We start from the raw sequence: 7,025 nt of genomic DNA, 5'->3' as shown, positions 1-7,025 counted from the left end.
TTAACGACATTATGGATCTATTTGTGGCTGCTTTCCGTTTTACGTTAGGATATATTATTTTATCCTTGTTCATTAAATGTTAAGGATAAAACGATATATCATGCGCACCATGCGCTTTATGGAACGCAGCCCGTGTTTTTTTTTTCGTATTTTTTGCACTTAAATTTTTCGCTTTCTCTCTCCAAGACGCAAATATATGAGGTGTTCCGAAAATTGTACAACCAGGAAGGGGATGATTCTATGAAAAAAATAAATAAAAAAACGTAAAATAAAATTTTTTCGTGCGAGACTGCTGTCGGAAAAGTCGTCTTTTTAAATGTTCTCCGGATACAGCTGTCTCGACTTAACAAATACATATATACTATACGACCTGTTTTCGTACATAATATTCGACTTTAAAGGCATATAGAAAAGTGCTGTTTTTCTTTATTTTTCAGTTTTTTATTTTTTGTTTCTTCACTTTTCGTTAATTTGCTGTGGCTCAAGAGACCGTAAACACTTTGCAAAACTAAAAATATAGGTATACTGGATAAAAATGGTCTAGTTGCATTAATAAAAATTTTGATTGAAAATGGACAAATCAGAATTTTCTAATTGAATCTATTATAATTCTAGTTGAGATAAAATTCTGATTGATATAATCGACATTTTCTAATTCATTCATTTTCGATTTTCAGAAATTTTTCTCACTATAGCTAAATTTTTAAACATTTTATTTATCATTCTTTCCATATAATGATCGAGAAGATAATCACTAGTCTTCGATCTCTTCATTGCAAATTCATGTGTGTAAAAAATGATTACAATATATGTATGTATTTAGTTTTCTATGTAAAAATAATACACTATATTCTCTCTCTCTCTCTCTCTCTCTCTGCATACACAAAAATAGATTTACACACTTAAAACTAATCATACACATACATTGAAGTCATTTTTGACACACTTCTATTTGTAGTGTTGTCAGTGTTATACTTTTATAACAAAAATAATGTTATGTTAACATAATGATCTATTATTGCGGAAATATTTTGAGTCCACTATGCGTAAATTTGATTTGGAAACCTCAACAATACCGAATTCAATGCGTGTCTATAACATAGAAAATTCATCATGAAATATAATATATCGCATTGACAGAGAACGAAATCGTAGTATTACAATACATTTCTTACAAATTAATTACATCGACGAGTCCACATTACTGACGTTTTAACAGATTGATCATTTGGATAAATCCGTTGTCATACACGTTGATTTGAAACTGGAATAAGAACGTTTGACGCTTTCTTTGTACCTTTTATACACAAATTTTTGCATTTATCGCAAGATAAACGACAGGTCAACACCTCACGATCGTATTATTACTCACACAATAGATATTTTATACACATTCTTCAATGAATAGTTACTTAAGCTTTAAGTCGTAAGAAATTGACCAGTCACAATCGAATGTGAGATGAATAATCGACTACGATTGATTAATTTCTTACGACTTAAGACTTAAACTTAGACAGCGGCTTGTAGAGAAAGCCTTTTACAAATTAATTACGCGGACGAGTCCATATTACTCGTTTTTACAAATTCAGCATTTGAACGAGTCCAATTACATTACGCGTCAGTTTAAAACTTTATCAAGAACGGTTTATCTTACACAGATTTTTACGTATCTTTCTTATAAAGAACGTTGAATACAACATCATCATTACTGAAGCGATCAATTTTCATTACGAATGCTAATTGTTTGCAATTTCAAATTATTTAAATACTCCGAATTTATACTGTGACGTCATGTCGCGCGTTCCGCCATGAGTCTCGGCAACGAGTCGGTTTGGAAACGCAAAGCGCGATCGCTTTGTAAGTAGTTTCGAATTTTATTCGTTAAAGGCATATATAATGAGCGCAAATTTCTATCGAGGGTGCTAATTGAACTGATGGATCGCCGGGACGTGTTAATTATCGCGAGTTTTCACGATCAGTGCTGTTTCGTCGATCGTAATCAAAGCTGATATAAAACCGGTCCAGTTTTAGTTGAGTAGCGAGAAAAATTTCGACGCACAAAAATGCTGCGAAAAGCGACGCTGAAAAAAAATTCGTCCTACATAATCATTTTGATAGTCCAACGAAATTACTTTCAGACCTGTAATAAAAAAAATCTGTTATTGTCTATAATGTAAACGTATTCAGACGTTTCACCACACAGCTATTTACCGAGAGGAAAATCGTGATACGAAAATCCCTCTATCGGATGTCGCGCGTGAATGAAAGCGCAATAAAGACATATCAGACGGCTCCCCTTTTCGTAAAACAGTCATCATTCGAGGCAATCGCTCGGCGATGATACTCCGGATCGTAATCGCGCTAACCCACGAAGTATATAACGAATCTGAAAACACAAGGCTCGTCGATCGTCCCCGCGCGCTTATAATCCTGCCGTAAAAGCCCCTATATCGAAAGTTAGGACACCGAAGGAGCGAAGCCGCAAAACGCACGTCGATCCACCGCCGCTAGGGTAATAGTAGCGTTGGTAGTAGCGACGATGTTGGCGAGGCGAGGGTGGAACGGCGTCGAGCGCGCGATCGTGCGTTTCCGCGGCCGCTCGGTCGGCGGCCCCTTTGTGCTCGGGTAGGGGCAAGATGGCGCTCGGTAAAAGCCGGCACGCGATTGGTCGATCGGGCTGCGCCGCCAGTCTCCCGAGAGCAGTCGCTACCACGACTTCGCAGTGGTAGGACGCGTCGCCGTCGTCTCCGTTGGAGAGAGGAGAGAAAATTGAAAAGAAAAAAGAAAACAAAACGCGCTTCTCCGCTTCGTCGCATGGCGACGAGGGTAATGGCCACTGTGTGGTTCGTGGAGTAAGAAGGTGGCCCGTTACGTCCCTCTCGTCCCGCAGGTTATAATCGCGTCTGCATCGACGCGCGGGTGCGCGAACGAACGAACGAACGAACGAACGAAGGAAAAATACCGGTGGAAATTCGCCCGTCGATCTCGCGCGAATTTGTCAATTGTGTAATCGTTGTATACCCGGATAATAATTCGTCGCCGCGGTCGCGGTTTCGCGTGCGCGCGCGCTCGCGGCTCCTATCCTCGAGCGCTTTTGGTTTCCCGGTGAATAGTGCGTGCGGGATCACAAGTGCCGAGCAGCCAAGTGTGTACGAGCCTCTATGTGTGCGGCCCGTAGTCGAGTGTGCGTTGTCGCGCTGCCGCCGCTGCCGGCGCTCGGATCCCTCGTCGGCCTCCACGGACGGTGGATTTATCAGGCGCGGCGTCGTCTCCCCTAGGCGCGTTTCGGACCTTCGCCATCCCTTCGCCCTCGCCACCCCTCGGCAGCGACAACGACGACGACGACGACGACGACGACGACGGCGGTGGTGGTGGTCCATCGACTGTGGACATCGACTCGGTAAGTGTGCGTTCGAATCAAATTTGGAGCAAGCACGAGCGGGTAGACGCAACGATCTATCCCTCTGCCGTACGCTGCGTGGGTGCGTGTATGCGTGCGACAGATGCGTGTAACGCACGACGCGGAAAAACCAGGGTAGTCAAGCGAGTTTCGACGTACCGTAAATATGTCACTCGCGATAATCAAACTCGAACGCTGCCGCCAGTCTGTATCAAAACACATTGCGATGTAGTTGCACGTTTCTCTCTTTTTCTCTTTCATTTTTTTTTTTTCATACAGGACGCAAACTCGGCTACCGTCCGCATTGTACGTATCTACAATTCGAACGTCGCGAGTAATAGAAGCAAACGAAATTTGAATCTCACGCGAGATATACACCCGCCGTATTTACAGCGTCGAAAATTGAATTTGCCGAATTACAGCTCCGCGTATCGTGTGTGCGTGCGTGTGCGTGTGCGTTAACACGGTACAGTGGTCGCTCTCCTCTCGAGCGAAGAGGCTGTCCGTACGAGAGCCTCGATGTCCGAATATCTCGATAATCTCTCTCTCGGAGGACCGCCGAGGGCGATCTCTCTCGATCGCGCAGACCGAACATCGCGCGCATTCGCGAAATGGTTTTCGTGATGCTCGGCGGTTTGTAATTTATACGTCTCTACGTGTTATTTTGTGTTAAAATCCGCGGTCCCGTCCGTCGGACCGTTCCATAATCGAGGGTCCCTCGCGTTGTGACGTTCTGAAACGGCACGTCGATACGTCGTCGTTTTGTTGTTAACGAATACTGCGAAATTCCACGGTGAAAAAATCGCGCGAGCTATCGCAACATCGCCAATACGTTCGACACGAATTTATGAGGAGGGACAAGTCCGTTTCTTTCAGCCACACTTTTTACGCTGGTCCTTTTTTATCCCGTTGAAGTAACGTGTTTACTATGCAAGATGATTATATGGCAACGTATATAAAAATAATAAACATACGAATATTAAAATTTTGTTTAAAATGTAAAATTTTAAAAAGTTTGAAAAAATGAACACACGTATTCCTATTATTTCGCTTAACGAATAATGTGATACTGTCTATTGCATATTTATGCAATACTCTCACATGTATAGCTTGCAACATTTTTTGATTTATAATATTAAACTGCTACGTATAATAATAATTATTATATTATAATTTAATTATAATTATATAGAATTATTAATTATTTCTTATTTTAGTTGTTCTTATTAGTTGTAAACTGACTTTTATTATTCATTGTTATTTGCGAATAATAAAGGTGATAAAAGTAACTTGAACCATTTTTAACGCGATTATTGAGCGTCTTGTCAGCAAAGTCCGTTGTCGTTAGAAAGGTGTCAGGGTTGCCACAAAATTGGAAATTAGGGAAATGTCAGGGAAATTGAAAACGGTCAGAGAAATCAGGGAAAAATTAGAGAATTTTCTAGAAAAACAAAATTCTTGGTTTTAAGAAAGTTTATGCATACATCACACCTATGCAGTTTCGCAAAAATTCTGCCAACAAAATTAAATGCAAACAGTATCAGCAACATTAACAGTAATTTACAACGCCATGTTAAATTGCTCTCTCAACAAAATATTTGACGATTTCTAAGTCGGAACAAAAAAGCAAAAAATTTCAAAATATTGAAAGCATCAGGGAAAATCATACGTCTGAAAATCAGGGAAAAGTTATTTTAGAGTGAAGAATTTGTGGTTTCAAACTCCGGGCGTGAAAAAGATAAAAGAGTGGATATTCCTAATAGATGCATCGGAAACGTTCCGGGGACGCGCGCTCCTTGTGTCGAAAGGCGCGTTTTCGCCTCCTTCCCGTCGGGAAAGGTCCATTTATTGTCATGTACTCCTCTGGTCGCGTAATGAGAGTATGCGCGTTGCACGAAGCACGATCAATTTCGGAAGATCTCCGTAGTACGTACGCCGCGAAGGATGTCGCACCACCTCCTTCTCCTTCGCACTATCGCGGTAGTTTATTATCCTTAAGTGCTGCTCCAGAGCATCTCTTGCCTCTCCTTTCTGTTCTCCCCTCCCCCGCGCTCCTTTCTTCGTCTTGCAAATCCCTTTTCTCTCGGAGAACACGCTCTCGCGTGTCTCCACTTGCGCGCACGCGTCCGCGTGAATGACGAACGAGAGCACAGTGTCTCTATGGGAACCAGTTCCGATTTATCCGTGACGCGCTTATTACCGTATCCGTGAGATCCCAGACCGCATCTCGATAATATATACACTGGACGACGCGTTCCAACGAGCGACAAGTGCGTACGCGACTGTCGTTGCCTGTCATCACTTGCAACGTTGTTACACGCGATAACGTTATAAGTCAGGACGTTCCGTCGTATAATAGAATGATCCCGGAAAAGACGCAAATACTCTTTGTCTGTGGATTTTAAAACTTTAAAAGTTTACGTCAAGTGTGATTCTCGATAATTATTCAGACAGGGATTATTTAACGTCGTATAAAATCTAGAGAGTATCTGCATTATGAAGATTATAATAATTTTTCAGTGGTTTTTATTGATTCAATGTTTATGGTATTAACGTCGTGATCAGTTTTCGACGTTACAGTTTTCAAGATTTTATTGCGTCTAAAATAATGGTGATTGGATTGTTATTTTTAAATTTTACGTAAAAACTTTTTACGTAAAAAGTTTGCGTCAAGCGATTCTCAATAATTATTCAGACAGGGATTATTTGACGTCGTATAAAATCTTATTATAGATTATTTGCATTACGAAGATTATAATAATTTTTCAATATTTTTTACTGATTCAATGTTGAATGTTACGTTTTCATCAATTTTTGATCTTGATCGTTACAGTTTTCAAGATTTTACTAATTCACGACAATTAACTCGATTGTTATTTTAATATTTTCACATAAAAAGCGTTGAATATCATTCTCAATAATTTTTGGACAAGAATTATTTAACGTCGTATAAAATCTTATTATAGATTATCTGTATTACGAAGATCATAATTTTTTAATTTTTTTCTACCGATTCAATGTTTAAGTTACGATATATTAATGTAATCAATTTTCAGTGTAGAGCGTTACAGTTTTTAAGATTTTATTGGTCCAAAATAATTGATTCGGTTTTATGTAAAATTTTAAAACTTTACGTTATAAGTTTGCGTCAAGTGTGATTCTCAATTATTTTTAGACAGGGATCATTTAACGTCATATAAAATCTTGTTTAGATTATCGCGTATGAAGATCATAATAATATTTTAATGTTTTTTACTGATTCGATGTTTAACGTTACAATTATTAACGTCGTAATCAACTTTCTGTGTTAAACGTTACGGTATTAACGAAAATAATGTGTCAGCAGTTTATTCAGTATAAAAGTAAACATGCGATATTCGTTCGCAAGGGTAGTGCTACTTTCATAGTTGTCAGATAATATTAGCGATTACATTTCCGCATGATTTATATCTATTTAGTTCAGCGATTAATAAATAGTTGACATCTGGAATCTGTCGCTTGATACTTATTCGTCCAACGTTAAAACATCTCGACTCAATTATGATCGAGAATCAGATCTGGTATTAATATGGCATACATATATATATATACATATAGATATATAGATATATATATATATACATAT

The 7,025-nt window shown here is 39.3% G+C and overlaps 1 protein-coding gene across 2 annotated transcripts in view; it reads left to right on the top strand.

Annotated features, from left to right (window-relative positions):
• Positions 1-3,091: 3,091 nt before the first annotated feature.
• LOC108721334 (uncharacterized) overlaps positions 3,092-7,025 on the top strand; it is a 139,097-nt gene continuing 135,163 nt past the window's right edge. The window contains exon 1 of one of the 2 annotated variants that reach the window (XM_018445837.1): positions 3,092-3,385. The gene's annotated coding sequence lies outside the window, so the exon portion shown is untranslated. Of the gene's footprint in view, positions 3,401-7,025 lie in introns of both variants that reach the window. The other variant, XM_018445838.1, reaches the window with a different exon arrangement.

This window comes from Mycetomoellerius zeteki, unplaced genomic scaffold (genome assembly GCF_001594055.1).
Source record: "Mycetomoellerius zeteki isolate Tzet28-1 unplaced genomic scaffold, Tzet1.0 scaffold167, whole genome shotgun sequence".
NCBI classification, from domain to species: domain Eukaryota; kingdom Metazoa; phylum Arthropoda; class Insecta; order Hymenoptera; family Formicidae; genus Mycetomoellerius; species Mycetomoellerius zeteki.
The sequence above is the reverse complement of the archived record's forward strand: the minus strand, read 5'-3'. Positions and strand labels throughout refer to the sequence as shown.